Raw genomic sequence first — 23,300 nt, 5'->3', positions numbered from 1 at the left:
AGAGAAGACATTCCAGTTTTTCCCCATGGATAGGCAGCATTCTGGGCACAGCCATGTCAGATCTCCTGCCCAGAAGAGACATGTTCAGATGACTCATGCGATGGGTCCATCTTTGGTCATCCTAGTGGCAGCCATTTTCCGATGCTGGCTGGAATATTTGGCCTCTGGAGAAACCAAACGAAAGCACATTTTGAAGTGGTGTTGCCTGCTCCCAGAGGCACGTTTGCCAACTTCACTATATTACAGAGTTACCTCCAGCGGCAGTACTGTAATATAAATGAAAGGGGTAAAACAATGCAGCCTCAGCCAGTACTAACTGGGAACAACATCCAGGACGGAACCACTGCAGACATCACCTGAGCAGGTCTCTTCTGTGTGGAGTAATAACAGAAATGGCTGAATAGGTAGGTTGACCCTTTCAAAGGGGGAAAGGCAGTTCAACATCTTGGGTGTGAACCTTCATCTAAGTTCCCTCTTTCAGAGGCTGGGAATTTCCAGCCTTTTCTGTTTTGGTTTCAGATTTCCAGCATTCATAGGTTTTCTTTCTACCTCTCATCTGGGTTGGGTTTAGCTTTCAAATCTTTATCTTAATCTTTCAAATAATTTTCTGTCCTTTGTTCCTGGTCTCAACAGGTGTGAGAACAAACAGCCTACTCCCTGCCCAAGACACAAGGGAAACATTCTGCCCCTCATCCAATTCTGGCCTCTTGCACATTCCCAATTTTCATCACTTCACCATTGGGCCTTCAATTGCCTAGGTCCTGAGCTCTGGAATTCCCTCACTAAGCCTCTCCACCTCTCCTCCTTTAAGATGCTCCTTAAAACCTACCTCTTTGGCCAAGCTTTTGGTCACTGTCCTAATATCTCCTTATGTGACTCAGTGTCAAATTTTGTTTGATAACGTTCCTGTGAAGCGCCTTGGGATGTTTTACTACGTTAAAGGTGCTATATAAATGCAAGTTATTGTTGTTGTAAATCTTTGGTGCTCCAGGCCATGATCTCAGCCTGAACCCCCAGGTCGCCCCACTTCCACTGGCTATCAGAGAGGCACGCCTGGTCTGACCAAGCATATCTCCACCGATGCTACACTGGGTCCCACTGATGGCCCAGGACATGGAATTCCCGACTTAGAAAGTCCCGCCCCTGGCCCTACCCCTCTTTCCAATGATGGCTGTTTGAGACAGACCGAGGCCAAAGAGGAAACTCCAGGGGCAAACCTAGGACCCAGCGGAATTGAATCCCAGCCTGGTTTCCGGCCATTCCGGTGAATGCCCGCGGGTTACAAATTCTTGGGGCCAAATTGTCCTTCTGTGGGAAGCGGAGATGGTTATGTGTACAGCTGTTGGCAACTTGCGCAGCTCTACCTACACATACCAGTGTACCGAGCAGTTTTAAACTTATTGGCTTGTGCAGACCTTCCCCCAGCTATTGGAGAAGATATGGGCCCTGAAACAAGTCACAAATCATGAATAAAAGCATATACAACTACTTTTCTATTGTTTGACATGCTGAGGAATCCATCCTGCAATATAAACACAGGCCCCTAGGCACTATTACCAAACAAATTGCTATAAAGGGAACTGCACAAAATACTTTAAAACATTTAAATTAGACTCAGTGGAAAATGCAGATCGTGCTGTGGGCCACATGGACCAGGAATGCCTCAGGTCTGATCCTTGGTCTGTGCTGAATTGACCGATTCCTTTTTATTTATTCTCAAGATGTAGCCAACAATAACAAGATTGTATTAATTGCCCATTTCTAGCTGGACTGAGAAGGTAATGGCCAACTTCCTTTTTATACAACTAAGTGGTTTGCTAGTCCACTTCAGAGGGCATGTGGTGTGAATTGGAATCATATGTAGGCCAGATTGGGTAGGGGTGGCTTGCCTTCCCTGAATGATAATCTGGCAGATGTCATGGTTATTTTTTCTTGTGCTAGTCCACAAATTACTAGATTTATTGAATTAAATTTCACAATTTGACATGGTGCATTGATGCTCTTTGTACTGTGATGCCCTTTTAAGGATACGGTCGAGGAATGTGAATGTCTGGTTGTGTTCGCCTAACCTGGACTAAGCTTTACATGCTATATATTTCACCTTGCATAAACTTCATAATGAAGAAAGAAAGAACATTTATATAACACCTTTCACGACATCAGGACATCCCAAAGTGCTTTCCAGCCAATGAAGTACTTTTGAAGTATAGTCACTGTTGTAATGTAGGAAACACAGCACCAATTTGCACACAGCAAGGTCCCACAAACAGCAATGAGATAAATGACCAGTTAATCTGTTTTCCTAGTGATGTTGGTTGAGGCAAAAATGTTGACCGGGAAACTCCTCTGCTCTTCTTCAAAAGTGCCATGGGATCTTTTATGTCCACTCGAGAAAGCAGACAGGGCCTGGTTTAACACCTCATCTGAAAGATGGCACCTCCGACAGTGTAGCACTCCCTCAGTGCTACACTGAAGTATCATCTTAGAATACGTGCTCAAGTTTCTGGAGTTGGGCTCGAATCCACAACCTTCTGACTCAGAGGCAATATTGCTACCACTGAGCCAAGGCTGTTCGTTACACCTTAGGAACAGAGAAATGAACTCCTGCCATGGAATATCTATCCCAGCAATCTGACTGGAACAAAATTGAAAATATTATTACAAACCATGTATTTTGGCAGTGAAAAGATTACAACCAGGGCCACAAAGATAAATCAAACAGCCCACAATAAACACAAGCTATTAACAGACAGATTAACACCATCTGTTTTTCTATCATTATTTTCTAATTTTACATTTTAAATGTTTGTTTATCACAGTGGGGGATATCTATTCCAGAGAATCATACAGCAACAAGAACTCTCACATCTGTTATAGCATAGGCTATAATCCATTTATACTAAAGAACTGCCTCCAATAGAATACAGTTACTGCACCTAAAAGTAATCAGCATTGTCTCAGTGGTAGCAATCTCATCTGAGTCAGAAGGTCGTAAATTCAATTCCCATTCCAGGTCTTGAGCACATAATCTAGGCTGGCACTTAAGTGCAGTACCGAGGGAGTGCTGCACTGTTAGAAGTGCTGCCTTTCGGATGAGCCGTTAAACACCTCAGATGGACGTAAAAGATCCCACGGCATTATTCGAAGAGCAGAGGAATTCTCCCGGTTTCCTGGCCGGCCAACATTTATCCCTCAACCTACACCTAAAAACATATTATTTGGTTACTTATTTCACTGCTGTTTGTGGGAGCTTGTGCTGTGCACAAATTGGCTGCCGCTTTTCCTACATTTGACTTTCTTGGGAAGTAACTAAAGTAGTAGACAGGGATGTGACTCAGTCTGTGGATGTAGTTTATATGGACTTCCAGAAGGCATGTGATAAGGTTCCACATAAGAGACTGTTAGCTAAAATTAATGCTCATGGAATAATTGCAAATTATGTAAATTATTGACCTGGTTAGGAGATTGGTTAGGCAGTAGAAGACAGAGAGTAGGGATGATCGAATTGGAAGGAAGTGACTCATAGGCCCCGATATTACAGGATGGCAGCTGGGGGGGGGCGATTGGGCATGTGGGTAACCCACCCAGTACAATCCGTCCGTTCCCCACCCATCACAGGTAAATTGGAGCCACTTAACGCGGCTTCCAGGTTGCCCGAAGGAAACCTGCGCAGCGGGCAGACTGCGCGCCGCATCACAGGCTGTCAGCTGGAGGAGCCCTATTTAAAGGGGCAGTCCTCCAATGGCAAACACCCAAAATTACACAATGGGGCAGCCCAGGGGAAAGGCTGCTCCAAGATTCAGTGATGCCTCACTCCAGGTGCTACTGGATGGGGTAAGAAGGAGGAGGGATGTATTTTACCCGGCGGACGGGAGGAAGTGACCTGCCTCTGCCACCAAGGCCTGGCTCGAGGTGGTAGAGGAGGTCACCAGCAGCAGCTAACATCTCCCTCACCTGGATACAGTGCAGGAAGCGCTTTAATGACCTAACCAGGTCAGCCAAAGTGAGCACACTTACTCATTCTCCTACACTCCGTCTTCCACATCACTGCCCCCACCCCACGACTCATTCTGCACTGCCAACACTACTCTATGATATCACTCCTCACGCCCACTCAAAGCTCATCCTCAACTTACCTGCACTTACTCACCACTTCCTCATCTCCCCAGTACACATCCCACCACTACCACTCAACCCAATCCTCATACAGTGTCTTGTTCTGTCTCATACTCACCCTCTGATGCATCTCTTTCATGGTCAGCCTCACCCAAACCAATGCATTCAGCGGTTGGCACTCACACCTCTCTACTTTCTCCCCTTATAGGAGAAGAGAGCCCAGAATGCATGGGAGAGAGCGAGGACTGGAGTGGGGGCTGCAACATCTGATCGTCCTCACAGACGTGGAGCAGGAGGCTCTGGAACTGAGCCGCACCCTCGAGTGCCTGTTCGTTGGGGATGCTGAGACTGGCACCTGACAAACGGCTGGTGACAGAACTTTAACATTCAGCACTCACAATATCAATTGATGTTAACATGCCTTGCCATCTTCAGCACCTCAACATCTGTCATCATGCTTAATATTGCCTTCCATTCTCTTATAGGGCCTTCAGTGACCGCTGTGACGGCAGATGGCAATTCCTCAGAGGACCTGCCGGTCTCTGAGGGGGCACGGTCACATCTGAGCGAGCCATCCACCAGCGCAGATACACACACCTCAGTGGGTCCCCGTCCTCATTTAATTGGAGTCGCACATGGTAAGTCACCACATACATAAGCACGAGCAGACACTGGTGGCAGGGGCAGCTTTGGAGAGTCTGCATCGGTGGGAGCACTCTTCTCCAGGCTCTGCTCAGCTGGACACAGATGCTGAACTCTGGGGGCCATCTATGAAAAGGAGAATGATCGAGGGGCAGCAGCACATTTGCGAGGTACTGGAACAAGTTCCACATGCACTCTCCACAATCACGCAGAGGATGGAGGAGTCCAACTCCTGCATGAGTGGAATGGTGGCACAGGTAAGGGAGGGCATCTCTGAGATACTGTCACAGGGACGTGAGGGCATCTCTGAGATAGTGTCGCGGGTACGTGCGGGAATATCTGCGATGGAGGGATGGCTAGCCTCCACGGAGCTTCAAGCACGGCTCATAAATGAGGCCATTCAGGCCCTGACAACGGCCGTTCGGACTCAGGGTGAACAATATTCTGCCACCTTAAACAGGCAGGCAGATACTCCAGCACTGGCCTTACAAGGCTTCACACATGTCCTCCAAACTGTCATCCAGCAGGGTGGTAGGAGTGATGTGGGCCTAGCCCAGGAGAGGGATGATGGCGAAAGGGGACATGGAAGTGGAGACGCCACTCAAAGCACTCCCACGTCTCACCCGTTACCCCCCTCTCAACCAGTACCCGCAATGCTGCCCCCTCTCCAGGTGGCCGAGTCTGCCCCTGCACATGTGCAGGTGGAGCAGTCTTTGGAGGGGCCCTCACCGGCACTGAAACCCAGAGGGCGTCGGCCCAAAGCATCTAATCGGTCAGGGCATGAACAACAGCAACCTGCCACTACCTCTGCCATAGCCACAGGGGAAGCACCACATAAGAGTAGTAGGAAGGGTAAGGCAAAGGTTTTGTGAACACGAAGGGGATGCACAAGGGTGTTTGACAGTTTGATATGTTTTTTATTTATATTTGCTTTTTGTTAATTGCACATTAAATATTATTATTGTCACCACTATTGCCACGTCTTGGTCATTCTTGGCTGGCTTGTGTAATAAGGCCCTTTCATGAGGTTCACCATGAACCTCCACACTTGATGCCACCCATTGGGTCACCCTATAGCGGGTGTATGTGTAGTTGCAGGACTGATTTGTGCAGGGGGCGGGGGGGGGGGGGGGGGGGTGGGAGTGGGTGCTGGTGTGGCCACTGCTCTGTCCAGGTGGTGAAGACTGGACTCTTCACACTGTCTGATGTTAGAAGAATCGTTTACACATCAGTGACTCCCTGGCCTCACGAGCAGCCAGGTGAGCCGCTGTTCTGTCCATGGGTTGCTCCTCCTCCTCATCCTCCTCCTCATCCTCATCCTCCTCCCCAATATGGGTGGCAGATGTGGATGGGGCCTTCTCCAGTGACACCCCTCTCTGTTGTGCAGGGCACAACACACGACTACAATGCATCCCACTCTGTCTGGTGTGTATTGAAGTGCTCCCCCAGAATGATCAAGGCACCTGAAGTGCATCTTGAGCAACCCTATAGCACGCTCAATTGTAGACCTGATGACGCTGTTGCTGTGAAACAAGCCATCGGTGACCTGCCTTATGCACTTGTGTGCAGACGACTGAGGGACCCCGGCCATGTCCCCGGTGGCACCCTGGAACGATCCGAAGGCGAAGAAGTTGAGGGCAGTGCTAATTTTGACAGCAACAGGTAAGGAGATGCTGCTCGGGTCAGCCAGGAGCAGCTCAGCATGAAGGAGGCTGCAGATGTCCGCGACTACCTGGCGACTGACTCTGAGCTTCCATGTGCACTGCTCCTCAGAGAGGTCCAGGAAGTTGAGCCTCGATCTGTAGACCCTGTGGCGAGGGTAGTGCCTCTCTCTCTGTTGTTGCCCTCCGTGCTGTTGTGCAGGTGCCTGTGGTGCAGCACTGTTTTGTGGAGCTCCACGTGGTGGAGGTGGACGGCGTGCCTGGCGAGGCTGGTGACATTGCTCGTACTCGGATGAAGTGATGAATGCCGCAATGGCGCCCCCATCCTGACGGTGTGAGTTTGAGGGGGTCCTCAAAGCAGGTAAATGTGTTTGCACAGCAGAGTTTTGGGTGTGAATTAAGAATTTTGAGTGAAAAGACAAAGGTCTGAAGTGACAGAGTGCCCTGTTGCAATAAATGAAGTTTCCCCCCCACCTGTCAAAAAATCCTTTGCATTTCCCACTGGCTGCTGGCTGAAACATATCTGCTACAACAGGGAGTGTTTCCCACAGCATGGGAACACGCTGAGGGTCCTTCAAAATTGCACCCCTGCCAAAATGTCCACTCAATGAGGTCTCTCAAGTAACTCAACTATCTGACTATCTGTGTAAATCATCATCCCGTCGGCTTTAATTGCCGGTGGGAGTCCCGCATTCGGGAGGTGCGTGCGCGCCCGAACGCTTCACTGGGGAACCCAGAAGTCAGTGGGTTGGAGCCGGGCTCCAAACCCGCTCCAGATTTCTGCCATTTGACGCGCCCCCCCCCCACCGCGCCAATGCACCCGCTCCGTCATCCAAAAATCAGCCCCGTGGTGTCCCACAAGAATCTGTGCTGGGGCCTCAACTATTCACTATATATTTTGTTATGAGTCATTAATAGAGACCCAGATATCCAAGTTTGCCAATGACACAAAGATTGGTGACATAGTAAGTAGTGTAGATGGGAGCATAAAATTACAAAGAGACATTGATAGATTAAGTGAGTGGGCAAAACTGTGGCAAATGGATTTCAACACAGGTAAGTGTGAGGTCATCCATTTTGGACCAAAAAAGGATTGATCCGAGTATTTTTAAATGGTGAAAAGCTAGGAACAGTGGAAGTCCAAAGCGATTTAGGGGTTCATGTACACAGATCACTAAAATGTAGTAGTCAGGTACAAAAAATAATCAAAATGTTAAAGGGAAGGAAGTTTTGCTACAGCTATACAAAGCCCTGGTTAGACCACGTCTGGAGTACTGGGTAGAGTTCTGGGCACCACACCTTATAAAGGATATATTGGCCTTGGATGAAGTGCAGCGCAGATTCACCAGAATGTTACAGGGCTCCAAGGGTTAGATTATGAGGAGAGATTACATAAACTAGGCTTGTATTCCCTGAAATATAGAAGGTTAAGGGGTGATTTGATGGCAGTTTTTAAAATTTTGAAAGGAATTGATAGGGTAGATCGAGAGAAACTTTTTCTGTTGGTGGGGGAGTCTAGAGCAAGGGGACATAACCTTAAAATCAGAGCCAGGCCATTCAGGAGAGAAGTTAGGAAACACTTCTTCACTCAAAGGGTGGTAGAAGTGTGGAACTTTCTCCCGCAAAAAGCAGTAGATGCTAGCTTAATTAATAATTTTAAATCTGAGAGCGATAGATTTTTGCTAGTCCAGGGTATTAAGGGATATGGAACCAAGGCAGGTGGATGGAGTTAGGATACAGATCAGCCATGATCTCATTGAATGGCAGAACAGGCTCGAGGGACTGAATGGCCTGCTCCTGTTCCTATTTAAACAGTGACTCCACTTCAAAAGTACTTCATTGGCTGTAAAGCACTTTGCGACGTCCCTGCCACTGTATTGAAAAAGCCCTTATCAAAATCACAAATGACATCCTATGTGACTGTGACCGTGGTAAACTATCCTTCCTCATCCTTCTCGACCTGTCTGCAACCTTTGACACGGTTGACCACACCATCCTCCTCCAACGCCTCTCCTCTGACGTCCAGCTGGGTGGGACTGCGCTCGTCTAGTTCCATTCCTATTTATCCAGTCATAGCCAGAGAATCACCTGTAATGGCTTCTCTTCCCGTTCCGTTATCTCTGGAGTCCCCCAAGGATCTATCCTTAGCTCCCTTCTATTTCTCATCTACATGCTGTCCCTTGGCGACATCATCTGAAAACACAATGTCAGATTCCACATGTACGCTGACAACATCCAGCTCTACCTCACCACCACCTTTCTCGACCCCTCCACTGTCTCTGATTTGTCACACTGCTTGTCCGCAAGCAGACATTTCCTCCAACTAAATACTGGGAAGACCGAAGCCATTGTCTCCGTTTCCTGACCCCCGACTCCATCCCTCTCCCTGGCCACTGTCTGAGGCTAAACCAGACAATTTTTAATCTTGGCGTCCTATTTGACCCTGAGATGAGCTTCACACCGCATATCCGCTCCATCACCAAGACTGCCTCCTTCTACCTCTGTAACATCGTCCGTCTCAGCTCATCCACTGCTGAAACCCTCATCCAGGCCTTTGTTACCTCTAGGCTCGACTTTTCCAATGCTCTCCTGGCCGGCCTCCCATCTTCCACCCTCCATATACTTGATCGTATCCAAAACTCTGCTGCCCATATCCTAACTTGCACCAAGTCCTGTTCACCCATCACCCCTGTGCTCGCTGACCTACGTTGACAATGCCTTGATTTTAAAATCCTCATCCTTGTTTTCAAATCACTCCATGGCCTCACCACACCCCCCGATCTCTGTAAACTCCTCCAGCCCTACAACCCTCCGAGATCTCTGCACGCCTCCAATTCTTGTTTCATGCGCATCGTCGATTTTAATCGCTCCACCATTGGTGGCCGTGATTTCAGCTGCTTAGGCCCCAAGCTCTGGAATTCCCTCTCTAAACCTCTCTACTCCTTTAAGACACTCCTTAAAACCTACCTCTTTGACAGTCACCTGAACTAATTTGTCCTTGCATGGCTCGGTGTCACATTTTGTTTGATAATGCTCCTGTGAAGTGCCTTGGGACGTTTTACTGTGTTAAAGGCGCTATATAATTGCAAGTTGTTGTAGTTGTTGTAAGCCGCTATATAAATGCATGACTTTCTTTCTTTGGATTGATTTTTCACCAGTCTATTTTGGATAGCTGTATATAACCATAATGAGGACAAACTAAGTAAACCCTGCCCCAACTCACTCACTATTTTCACAGGCAGCTTTAAATCACTTGATTGATTGGAGCTAGACTATCTGACAAGGGTTCCTATCGCTTGCAATATAAAAAAAGGCTTGAATGTTTTTGTTTTGCGATGGTAAACATTTTCACTTGAGATTTTATGGATTGAGTTCTGGGCAGAACAACTGGAACAAACATATCTGATCCTCTAGTTACTGTAACTCCTCCCAGTTGTAGAGATGCCAACATGTGAAATGTCAAATGAGGGTCATCCAATTCTGACAATTCAGTAAATGGGTGTCTACAAGAAGATGAAAAAACATAAACAGGTCTAGCCTCCACACATGGCTCATGACTCCCGTCAGGAAACCAGACACAGACAGAGCTGGCCTACAATGAGAGCCATGCCGCCAGAAGAAATCTCATTGAGCAGATCATCGGCGTGTTCGAGCATTACTTCCGCTGCCTACACTGTTCGGGAGGAACTCTGCAGTAGACGCCTGACCATGCTTCCCAATTTGTACTAGTCTACTGCATGCTGCATAACTTCACTCTTCTGAGAGACCAGCCCTTACCACCACTTGGGCAGAAAATAGTGGAGGAGGAGGAGGACGACAAGCACCACAAAGAGGAGTGTCCCAGAGTTTTTTTTTCCTAAATTGGACTAATGTTTTTTTGCTTCTCCCAGGAGATTGCATGACTAGTGGACTGAGGGGGCGGGGCGGGGGGTCATGGTGCGCAGAGATTACACCATGACAATATAGGACACACTCAGTGGACCAGCTGGTCAATTCCTATCCTTGGTTTTCATATATTCACGGAGGTAAATTCTACAATTTAACTCTCCTGATGCAGAGCTTTGCGTAACAGGAATACATACCAAAGGTGATAAATAGGACCAATCCTTTTTGAGGATTTCCACTCTTTTGCCAGCTTTTCAGCCCTCTTCACTACTGGTTTGCTGCAGTGCAGATCAGATATACAAATGCTCACATGCCCAAATTCCCCATATACGTTCCCATCACACAGTCTGCACCGGAAGCAATAAATCAACTTGCACATAGCAGAAGATAATGTGAAACCATTCACAGGGGGGAGTCAAATCACCAATCTGACTCTTCAGTTAAACTTCCATTTTTGCGCTGATGTTTAAAGAGTTTTTTTTGCACTTTAGAGAAAATCCTTTGGATACAAGATGGATGACGGTTTCTTTCAACCTCAAGTGAGTTGTCTGAACCGTAATAGAAATGCTGATTTGACACTGTTGAGATAGATAGGGCTTGATTAATTAACATCAGGATTTGATTAATTAGCATCACATTATGTGATGGAGGATCTCAAGAGGATACAATCAGCTGAATTTCAACCTGCAACATTTTCAAACAGTAATCAATTTTTTCTTGTCCATGTCCCAGGTCAAATGATACATCATATCAATACCGTTTACAAAAATGGACAATTACACAAACAAGCGGTTTCTGTGGTGGGCCAGAATTATCAACACTCCACTTTATTAAAGCTAACTGCAACATCCTGCTTTAAAAAAAACTGTTTCAGGCAGTTTAGAAAGCAGCTGAGGCATTACAAACACAGAGATAAAGCAGTGGGAAGAATACTTTGATCCAATGGCTCTTCTTTGGTAGCGTGAGGTATATTTGCGGCAGGTGTAAAATAAAATCCCTTCAGCTATGCCCCAGCACATACAGGATGCAAAGGAATAGAGAACTGCAATCAGTTACTGTTGTAACTCATGATATTTAATGATTACAGATCATTTCTATTGATCCAGCCCATTTTTCCTGCCAGCATCATTCTCTTGCAGATGAAGCTCCAGGGTGAACACAGTTTGGGTCTCACGGTGAAACAGCTGTCTGGCAAACTTTTGCAGGTGTCCACCATCCTTTGAAAAATTTATTAAAAAAAGGACTTTGATAGAAATCTTGATCCTTTACCCTGCTATTTTGATAAAATTGCATCACAGCACTAAAAATAGCCAAACTTTAGAACAATAAATGTGTCCCATAAATACCAGGCTCTACAATTCAAATGTTTAACTTCCAAAAATAAGCACAGATGGATTCTAGAATAAATTCTAACTTTGATGATATTCACAACTTCATAGAATCTTACAGTATAGAAGGAGGCCATTCAGCCATCATGCCTATGCTGGCTCTATGAAAGAGCTGTCCAATTAGACCCACTCCCCTGCTCTTTCCTCATAGCCCTGCAATTTTCTCCCCTTCAAGCATTTATCCAATTTCCAAGTTGCTCTTGAATCTTGCTGACATTGCACACTGTCACTCACATTTTGATGAGTTCTATTCTTTTTATAAAACATCCTCTTATAATCTCCACCACCTACCACCTGGCTCAAACTGCAACCAGTTTACTGTCGATTTCTTGGTAGCATCATTACTGTCAATTACAGTAGTGTAGTGGTTATATCACTGGACTAGTAATCCAGAGACCTAGATTAGAAATCTAGAGACCTAAACTAGTAATCAAGGCGAATTCAAATCCCATCACAGCAATTTGAATTGTTTCTTTTTAAAAATCGCAACATAAAAAGTTGGTATCAGTAAAAGTGTCCATGAAGCTGTAGGACTGTCATTAAAAAAACACAACTTTTTCACCACTGTCCTTTAGGAAAGAAAGCCTGCCATCCTCACCCAGTCTGTTCGATATGTGACACCATCACCAATATGGTTGACTTTGAACTTTCCTGCTAAGACATTCCATATAAACACTCAAATTGGTGTGGAATAACAAAGTGCTTTTAATTCAGATCCTCTAGAATCTTCCATCAACGAATAACAAAAGGATACGAGAGAGTGCAAATGCTACATGGTGCTTACTCCCATCAAGGGGCCATCTAGTGTTGAGTTAACAATATGCAAGTACCATACATATCAATCACCACCTTCTCAGGGCAACTAGAGATGGGTAATAAATGCCGGCCTTGTAATGATATTTGCAGCCCGAGAATGAAAAAACTGCTGACCAGGTTACATTGGAAATTCAAAGTGCGCTGATCTGTGATTGACAGTATAATCAAGGCCTAACTATACAAATGCCATAATCAAAATGTGAGGACTGTTGACAACTTGCTAGGTGTTTTATAGGTTCATCTGGGGGACAGTTCTCCTCTGATTACCAAAGAGCCAATTCTAACCACCCATGCCCAATGAGAACGGGGTGTGCGGGGGGTTAAAATTGTGACAGCCTGCTACTCACCATGTCCAAGCTGACCTCTCCCTGCTCACCATTTTAACCAGCGTGTTTCAGCAGCATGTCAGGCCTTCGCCCCAGGCAAGCGAGGGTGTAATTGAAATTCAAAATTTGGGGTGTGATGATGTCACTCAGATCCCCAACAACATTTTAACAGGTTTTCAGCGAGGTCGATGCCTGGTCCAGTCTAGGCAGCAACTATGGGCGCCAAGACTGAGAAGGCCTACTGGAGGCCAGGAGAACAGCACTTGGGGCTGTCTTCAACTGCAATCAAGGACGGAGGTAAGATTTTTAAAGGAACCCTTTGTTTGCATTCTGGCAAAAAAAAAGAGGAGGTTAAAGTGGCCTGGGCCTCACATTGGCGAGCTGGGGTGAGCTTGACGCTTGACCCGATGGCCCGTGTACGCCCCCTTATCCCGAGTTAAAATTGGGGTTTAGGTGTTTATTTAAAGAGTCCAGATCACATCTTAAGTGGAGCAACTTCCAACACTCTTAACAGTGAATTTATACTCACAAGCTCCATGTATAGTTTCAACTCTGGCAGCTCCAAATGGAGTTTTTGCAACCTTTGTGTGCACCTTGCCTAGATTCTGAAGTCCATTTGTGATTTCGATCTGTGGGAAATCCTGTACTCTAACTGCCTCATTGGTCCTGGAGATGAAAGGACAATGAACCTTCAGAATTTCTCCAACTTCCTTCAAACATTTTTTTAGCACTCTGTACCACACAGACGTACACTGATTACAATGCTATTGGATATTCCAGTCATTGACTTCACCATTAGTTCTTCAGAACTCCATAGCTTCCCAACTTCTTGCAAATGACTACTGCTTTTCCAAGACACAATCTTCCCCATCATCGGTTTCCATCCAATCGTAGTTCACTTCCCAGATATGTAAAACCATCCACATCCTCTCAATTTGTATTGAAGTCTTATTAACAGCTTGTATCCTCATGACCTTAGTTTACCAAATGTTCAAACTTCACCTTAAGCACTAGGAACCACTCTAGTCATAACCTTGCACATCCTGACAACCCATCCACATCTATCTGATGTTGTAGGGTATGGATTCTAGCATAGAGCAGGGCATCTATCTCAAATTTACTGGCCTGCATGGCTTTGAACTACGATGGGCTGGATTTTGCTCTGAAAATAACGGCAAGGCTAACAGCGCCCACCGTTATTTCTGTGCATCTGGTAGAGCAACTTCCGGTGATCACACAGACGCAGTAAAATGCGGAAATCCAGAAGTTCCTCTACCAGATGACCTGCTCCTCTGTAAGCTTTGCGAGAACTGCATCTCACCGGCTGATTCATCGTTAAAATTAATGCAACAGTATGAAGTTCCTGCACTGGCCTGATTGAAACAAAGTAATCTCAGCAAAAAAAGGTATATCAAGTTTTTTAAGTCCAAGCAAACTTAATTGCTGCCAAACAACCTCTCTGGCACTGAAAATTAACTTATACAAGTGTGGACTCTCATTCCATCAGATTTTAATTGTTGTTGGACATTTAAAAAAAATTGAAATTTTTATTTTTTTACTTTTTCTTTCTGTCTCTTTTACCTGTCTTTTAATTCAATATTTCTTACCCTCTCTTTATTTCACTTTCTGTACCCGATTCAACATTGAATTCACTATTCTAACACTTCCTGGTTCAGACTCTGTGCTGCTTATTATCAGTGCTTCAATCTGATTGGTTAAGGGGATACACAGTTGCTTGCCCCGTTCACGCAGGTCCCAGATGCCCTGTAGAGGGCGCTGCGCTGGACTCAGAACCCAATGAGAGGAACTTGAAGTGCAAAAGCCCATGAAAGGGCTACGGGCAAGTCCAAATTTAACGAATGGCGGGCATCGTTCGTTCGCCGCTCACAGCAAAATCGAGCTCATTGAGTCCAAGAGTAAAAGATGCGTCTTCCCAACAGCTTGCAAATTTGGCTACAATATTCAGTAACTGGGGAGTTGCGGGGGGTGGTGGTTGCTGAGGGAATGCAGGATTTTTAGACGACTGGCATTGCTAATGGTGATGTGAAGAGCCAAACTTTCTTGAGAATTTCCATTCTTTTGTCAACTTTGAGCTACCTTCGCTACTTGTTTGCTGCATTGTAAATCAAATATTATTGCCAAGTCAAGGAGCTGAATGAGATGGTAACCATGATCTTGGATTCCAGGCAGTAAACCAATCTTAGAGTTCAGCTAATGAAGAATTTGCTAGAGCTTGTTTCTCACAGTTCATGGTATTATCTGAACCTATGTATTGAATTACTTTCCTACCTAGGATTTCACTGGCAGCCACTCTGGCATCCTCAATATGTTTGATCCTTTCCTGGAGTGAGCTCATTCACTCGTACTATTACACTTCAGTTTCCATTGTATTGTCTTCAATAGATGCTCTCTCTCTTTGCAATTCAACAGTGTGTCCAAAACTAATACTTCTACTGTCAAGTCAATTGCCGAGGAAATCAATTATTCCTGTCAAAATATATATTTTTTAAATGTAGTAGAATAGCAATAAATACCAGCACTCTCTAGTGTATTCAACAAGAAATCTGCGACCTTGACACTTAATCAGTATGCTGCAGGCCACTAATACTTACTATTTATATAAACAACCTCACATCAACAGGACAACCTGACCCACATGCTTGACCTCTGCTTCAATATCATTCCGTGATTCCAAAGGCAATTGTCTTCTTTCAATTTTTGCTTTCTTAACGCGCCGTTGTCCATATTTCTCTAACATTACAGTCTAAAATAATTTGGTTTCAAGCACTGTCTGTAGTGGTCCCGACACACATCGTTTGCAGACACTAACAATCTGGCACAAACAAATTAGCCTAAAATTAGTGATGGTGATATTGGTGACTGAACGCTTAAAGGACTCGATTTCCCTCCTCCAGCACCAGGACAAAAGAGCCCATTTAAAGGGGGCAAAAGAACCTCGAAGAAAGGTAGATTGAGTCAAACTCTCAAAACAGGTAAGTTTTCAGGCCTGAGGAAAGGGAGAGGTGCCAAGTTGCTGGGCTTTACCTTCCTACCATCATTTACATGTGGCGGGACGGTAAATGGGTGGCTGGCTCCCTTCTCTACTGGGGCAGGGAGAAGAATATCTAGTTGGGGTGGAGATTTGGAAAGCTTTCCGATCAAATCTGGAGTCAGGCAGGGCTGTCCTTTCTCCTCCGTCTTGTTCATGTGTTGCATCGAACCCTTTGCCGAGTCCATCAGGAAGGATGTGGGCATAAGACGGGTGATGATCCTAGGCAACGGAGGCACCCAGGTCAAGGCCTCCCTGTACATGGATGTTGGCCTTCATTGCAAGAGGATTTGAGTACAGGAGCAGGGATGTCTTACTGCAGTTATACAGGGCCTTGGTGAGACCACATCTGGAGTATTGTGTGCAGTTTTGGTCTCCTTATCTGAGGAAGGATGTCCTTGCCAATGGAGGGAGTGCACCGAAGCACTGAAGGTTTACCAGACTGATTCCTGGGATGGCAGGACTGACATATGAGGAGAGATTGGGTCGACTAGGCCTATATTGTGAGGTTATGCACTTTGGCAGGAAAAATCAGAGAGCAAGTTATTATCTTAATGGCAAGAAACTGGAAAGTACTGCAGTACAAAGGGATCTGGGGGTCCTCGTGCAAGAAAATCAAAAAGTTAGTATGCAGGTGCAGCAGGTGATCAAGAAGGCCAACGGAATGTTGGCTTTTATTGCTCGGGGGATAGAATATAAAAACAGGGAGGTATTGCTGCAGTTATATAAGGTATTGGTGAGACTGCACCTGGAATACTGCATACAGTTTTGGTGTCCATATTTAAGAAAAGACATACTTGCTCTCGAGGCAGTACAAAGAAGGTTCACTCGGTTAATCCCGGGGATGAGGGGGTGGACATATGAGGAGAGGTTCAGTAGATTGGGACTCTACTCATTGGAGTTCAGAAGAATGAGAGACGACCTTATTGAAACATATAAGATTGTGAAGGGGCTTGATCGGGTGGATGCGGTAAGGATGTTCCCAAGGATGGGTGAAACTAGAACTAGGGGGCATAATCTTAGAATAAGGGGCTGCTCTTTCAAAACTGAGATGAGGAGAAACTTCTTCACTCAGAGGGTAGTAGGTCTGTGGAATTTGCTGCCCCAGGAAGCTGTGGAAGCTACATCATTAAATAAATTTAAAACAGAAATAGACAGTTTCCTAGAAGTAAAGGGAATTAGGGGTTACAGGGAGCAGGCAGGAAATTGGACATGAATTTAGATTTGAGGTTAGGATCAGATCAGCCATGATCTTATTGAATGGCGGAGCAGGCTCGAGGGGCTGATTGGCCTACTCCTGCTCCTATTTCTTATGTTCTTATGTTCTTATATTCATTAGAGTTTAGAAGAATGAGAGGTGATCTCATCGAAACATATAAAATTCTAACGGGACTAGACAGACTAGATGCAGGGAGGATGTTCCCGATGGCTGGGGAGTCCAGATCCAGGGGTCACAGTCTCAGGATACGGGGTATGCCATTTAGAACCGAGATGAGGGGAAATTTCTTCACTCAGAGGGTGGTGAACCTGTGGAATTCTCTACCACAGAAGACAGTGGAGGCCAAGTCATTAGATGTATTCAAGAAGGAGATAGATATAAACTCGGTGAAAGACACCCTTTGATCTGCCCGAAACTTGCTGGTCTTCCAGTGCAAGGAGCTGTCCTCGACCGAGTGTTGCAGACTGGCACATTCCAAGGTCCAGGACTACGTGCTGAGGAACTCATTGAAGCTGGGTGCGGCCACCTCAAAGGCTCTGTGGGAAAAGGCCACCGTTTAGAGCCCTCTCGCCATTGTATACCGAGGGGCTGGAATCAGGAAAAAAACCCTCAGGCAGAATGTAAAATGACAAATTAATGTAATGAAATGTAATGTACCTGTAATCAAAAAGCAGTATTGATTGTAATGCAATGAGGCACCCTAGAGTGTCATGAACTGTAATGATCATGTACGATATATTGTTTGAATCATATTTGCACAGTACTTTATGTATCTTGCAAATTGTATAATCTGTACTGTCAACATTTAAAATGTGATATGGCAACTGTATTGTATGTATCGTTACAAATTTTATGAATAAAGTATATTTTTGAAACAAAAAAAAGGCCTCCCGACCCAATTTTCCTCGACTGTGCTGCCTGACATTGGATGGCATAATGAAGGAAAATTGAGACCAAGGGCCCGATATTAGGAGGGCAGCGGGGGGTTGACTGGGCGCGTGGGTAACGCGCCCGGTGAAATCGGGGTGCTCCACACGCAATCGCAGCTTCATTGAAGGTACTTACCTTTGCTTCCGGGTTTCGCGCTGGAAAGCTGTGCAGCGTGCAGACTGCGCAGGCCCATCATAGGCTGTCAGCTGGAGGAGCCCTATTTAAAGGGGCAGTCCTCCACTGACTGATGCTGCAGAAAATAGGAAAAATTACAGCATGGAGCAGCCCAGGGGGAAGGCTGCTCCCAGGTTTAATGATGCCTCACTCCAGGTCCTACTGGATGGGGTGAGGAGGAGGGGGAGGACAGAGATCTTCCCCCCGGAGGGCGGGAGGAAGTGGCCTGCCCCTGCCATCAAGAAGGCCTGGCTCGAGGTGGCAGAGGAGGTCACCTGCACCACCAACATATTGCGCACCTGCATACAGTGCAGGAGGCGCTTCAATGACTTCAGTAAGTCAGCTGAAGTGAGTACACTTATTCATTCCCCTACACTCTGTCTGCCACATCACCGCCCCCACCCCACATCTCCTTCTGCACTGCCAACACTACTCTATCACATCATTCCTCACACCCACTCAAAGCTTATCCTCATCTTACCTGCACTTACTCACCTCGCCGGTACTCATCCCACCACTACCACTCAACCTAATCATCATACAATCTCATGGCTCCATCTCATACTCACCCTCTCATGCATCTCTTTCACGGTCAGCCTCACCCAGCCTGCCGCTACCTGTGCTGCAGCCACAGGGCATGCATCACATATGTGTAGTAGGAAACGTAAGACAAACGTGTCGTGAGCATGAAGGGGATGCACAAGGGTGTTTGAGGGTTTGTCATAGTTTTTACTTATATTTAATTTCTGATCAACTCACATCACAAATTATATTGGCACCACTACTGCCACGTCTTTGCGAATCTTGTCTGGTTTGTGCAATAATGCCCTTTCCTGAGGATCACTATGAAGACCCACAACTGATGCCACCCATTGTGTCACTGCAGAGTGGGTGTAGGTGTATTTGCAGGGCTCTTTTGTGCAGACGACTGAGAGACGTCGGCGATGTCCCCGGTGGCACCCTGGAAGGATGCGAAGGAGAAGTTGTTGAGGGCAGTGGTGACTTTGACAGCGACAGGTAAGGAGATGGTGCTCAGGCCAGCCGGGAGCAGCTCGGCATGAAGGAGGCTGCAGATCTCCACGACTACATGTCGAGTGACTCTGAGCCTCCGTGTGCGCTGCTGCTCAGAGAGTTCCAGGAAGCTGAACCTCGGTCTGCAGACCCTGTGGCGAGGGTAGTGCCTTCTGTGACGCATCTCTCTCTGCGGTTGCCCTCCCTCCTGCTGTGCAGGTGGATGTGTCACAGCACTGTGTTGTGGAGCTCCACGTGTCAGAGGTGGACAGTGTGGCCGGCGAGGCTGGTGATGCTCTTTGCCCTCCGAGGAGGTCATGACTGCAGCTACGGCGGCCCCCATCCGGAATATGTACATTTGAGGGGGTCCACACGGTAGGTAAATGTGTCTGGACACCGGGGAAATGTGCAAGTTGGTGAATTTTATTGTTAGGAGGAGGGTGGTGGAGGCCAAACTTTGTCCAAAGTAACAGAATGGCCTCCTGCAATGCGTGAGGGTCTCCCCCCCCCCCACCCAACCTGTCAAATGGACCTTTTCAGCTCCCACAGGCTGATGGCTGAAACACGTCCATTTCAACTGGGAGTGTTTCACCCAGTACGGGAAACAGTCCCAGTTGACTTGAAAATCCCACCCCTAGTAAAATAACAGGTCAATCAGATCTGTAAACGACCTGAAGTACCTGGTTAATTACTTTAAGTGGCACCCCGCCGGCTTTAATTGCTGGCGGAAGTCCCACATGCGGGGGCTGCGCGCACATGTCAGCACGTCACTGGGGAACCCGGAAGTGGGCGGGTTGGAGCCGGGCTCCGGACCCGCCCTGGGAATCCCCGGTTTTCGCAGCCCCCCCGCTACGAACGCACCCGCTCAGGGGTGCGAAAATCGAGCCCCAAGTGTCCATATGGCATTCCTTCATCCACAATTTCAGCGGAGGTGTTAATCTATTTAAAATAACTCAGTTAATACCTGCATTACAATAGCATTCAGAGGAAGGCTGTGTAAATGTATTAGGCATTCATCTACTAATTTGCCAATGATAATTTCCAGGTAATTATTTTTTAAACTCGTTCACTGGTTTGCTTATTGGCGCAGTCATATATCTGCTTTGCATGGCTTTGACAAGACAATACATTTGGAATCTGTCAGCTTAAGTGTGCATATTGCTACAGTAGTTTTACATGCTTCAGGATCAGGTTGGCAATGGGAGAGAGGAGAAGATGTTTGGATACAGGCACCCGGGGCTATCGTATCTTTTCTGGGGATGTTGGATCATTTCTCTTGGTGCTGGGAGCTGAGGATAAGCTCCAATCTCCTGTGTCAGCCTGCCCCTTCTGTTAATTGTATCCATGTGATTTATATCAATTAGTGTTAATTGTATTCAGGTGGTGCATATCAATTGTGGACTCTCTTGTATTCATTTATAAGAGAGCTTATCTAGAGTGTGTGTGATGTTGATCTCTGTGAATAAAGGCTTGGAAGCAACTGAAGACCAGGCTCTTGTATACTATCCTTCACCACCTGGCTATCCAATTTGTAATACCTGCCTCTCAATGTGTTGTGAGTTGTGTGAGAAGCAATTTATTGTACAAGTGAGAAAGTGCATCCTTATGTATTGTCAAGACTACCCCCCCCCACCATCAATATCTGGATTGAACATCAATGGGACATATACCAGAGTATTGGTGAACTGATAATGTTTTAAACACCATCACCTCCTGGGTGCAATGTGACAGATCGCCCACCAATTATAGAGCCCAGCCAATTTACAAAGCATTCCAGGGATTTTGTTACTTTCCCCGTGGATGGCTGCTAGGGGACCAAGGCTGTTCACTGGAGCCCTGGCTCATGAATCCTTCGACACACACAGAGACCATACCATGAGGCATATGCAGCTACCAGGGTCTTTGGAGCAGGCCATTGGGATGCTGAAATCAAGGCGAAGATATCTCAACACATTAGGAAGACACATCAGTGGGGGACAAGGTATCCCAGATTATTGAGGTCTGTTGTGCCTTATATAGCCTCATCCTGTAACGGTCCTTTGTCATGGATCATGAAAAGGAAGAGTGTTTGGTGTGGGCCTACTGCTTCTTAATTATGTGCTCCTTTTCTGCGTTTGCCAAGCGAGAGGAAGAGGTGAGGTAGATGGCTACGGTATGTCAGTGTCTGTCTCCAGAGAAAGAAGATGGTTTAATACCTCTTTGTGCAGGTCAGTATATGGCACTGCAATTACAGATCCCATGGGTACTGCTGCAGTGGCTACTTGGGCCTGTATGTTATCCAACATATCTGCAGTGATTGGAGTGGGGAGGATGGGCGATACTGAACGTTGGTGCAGACTTCTGCCATTCTCATGCTCCTGGGCACTCCCTCAGCATGGCCAGAGATCTGTGTGGTCAGCAGTGAGGTTGTTGCCGACAACAATCTGATTCCACAACATGACGAATCCAGACAAGATTGGAGCCCAAAGTCTCGATAGCCCAAGTCAGAACATTTGTTACGGAAGATATGCCTAAGCTTAGGGACAAGGAGGACTCTGCTCCTGAGGCTCCAGGCATGGTGGTCCACAGTTCAATGAAATGGTCACGCAGTGCTGAACCGATGCAACTTGTGGGCTTCTCCATAGGTGGCCCAAACTCAAATAATCACATGAATTGCTGACGCTGAGTTACCAGACTGCATTTGTAGGCAGATCCCGTGTGGTCTAATACCCAGTCAGTCAGCAGGTTTCTACTCCTTCAAATCCACTTGTATTTGTTCCTTTTCGCTGATGCGCCGTGTTTCACCAATGCTCAACAGCTAACAAAGTGGCCCCCAAGGAGTGGGTCTATCTGCGTTGGTGCTTGGCACTATAGAAATGAGTGACACGGATAACTATGAGGTGCTCAGTTGAGGCCAGACACTGGACTTTGACATCTCCTCCTCTTGGGAATCTAGAGGAGTAGAAGAACAAATCTTATAATACTGATAATAAAACATACTTCAAACAGAGTGTACATAGCAAGATATTCTAGTGTGTTATTCTGCAGCACTGCACTGTAGGCCTGTATGTAAAGAAGTGAATAAGTGAGCGAGTAAGGAAATAAACAATTAAAAGCAAATAATGATAATAACCATTAGCTTGAGGGAGGCCTCCGATTTCGCCCACCCCCACCCCCACTCCCTCTATTACCTCCAGGCTGAGAATCTCCCGTGCCCTCTCATAAGGAGTCAAAGATCTTAGGTGAGTTGATCCCCTCTGATTTGCATGCTGCCACTTGTTATTTGCTGCCTTCTCCTGCAAGCAGATGGATTCTTCATTCTGAGAGGTTTGTCACCCAGGTGCCCTGCTCAACAGCTACTTTATGTGAGTCTGAGAACATGTAGCATGCTGGTGCCTTGTGTAGGCAGCTTGGTGTTTGTTGCATGCCACATTTAAATGGGCCAGGTATTGCCATCACAACAACAGAGTGCCCTGCTCAAAGGTGGGCATACTTATGCATTTGGAAAATAGGCGAACAGTTGCCAGTGATGTTGCACCAAGCTTATAGTTAAGTGATTTTAACGTGCATCGTAAGGTGAGGTTGTAAAAGTAGCGAAGTGTGAGGACGAATACCGTGGCAACCTTTCGGGCAATAGCAAATCTCTGCCTCACCTGCTCCCAAGATCAGAGCGCTGGCAAGACTCTTTCAGGAACCTCTGTCCAACCTACTCTGGTATTGCTCTTCACTGGAGGACCTCCTAGAATGGAGGCCTTCTGCTTCGTCAACCTGCCCCTGCCATTTCTCCCCTTCAGTAGCAGGACAGTTTCAATCTCTTTTAGCATGTGGATCATCTGCAGCTTCTCCCCGGCATTTTTTAAAAATTCGTTCATGTGACGTGGGCGTCGCTGGTGAGGTCAGCATTTATTGCCCATCCCTAATTGCCCTTGAGAAGGAGGTAGTGAGCCGCCTTCTTGAACCACTGCAGTCCGTGTGGTGAAGGTTCTCCCACAGTGCTGTTAGGAAGGGAGTTCCAGGATTTTAACCCAGCGACGATGAAAGAACGGCGATATATTTCCAAGTCGGGATGTTGTGTGGCTTGGAGGGGAACGTGCAGGTGGTGTT

General features: G+C 46.4%; 1 long non-coding RNA gene across 1 annotated transcript in view; it reads right to left on the bottom strand.

Annotated features, from left to right (window-relative positions):
- Positions 1-13,376, bottom strand: part of LOC137321478 (uncharacterized) — a 62,319-nt gene extending 48,943 nt beyond the window's left edge. Inside the window, exon 1 of the long non-coding RNA XR_010962829.1 lies at positions 13,364-13,376. This is a non-coding gene — a long non-coding RNA (uncharacterized lncRNA). The remainder of the gene's footprint in view (positions 1-13,363) is intronic.
- Positions 13,377-23,300: the final 9,924 nt, after the last annotated feature.

Source organism: Heptranchias perlo, chromosome 5 (genome assembly GCF_035084215.1).
Source record: "Heptranchias perlo isolate sHepPer1 chromosome 5, sHepPer1.hap1, whole genome shotgun sequence".
Lineage (NCBI taxonomy): Eukaryota > Metazoa > Chordata > Chondrichthyes > Hexanchiformes > Hexanchidae > Heptranchias > Heptranchias perlo.
The sequence above is the reverse complement of the archived record's forward strand: the minus strand, read 5'-3'. Positions and strand labels throughout refer to the sequence as shown.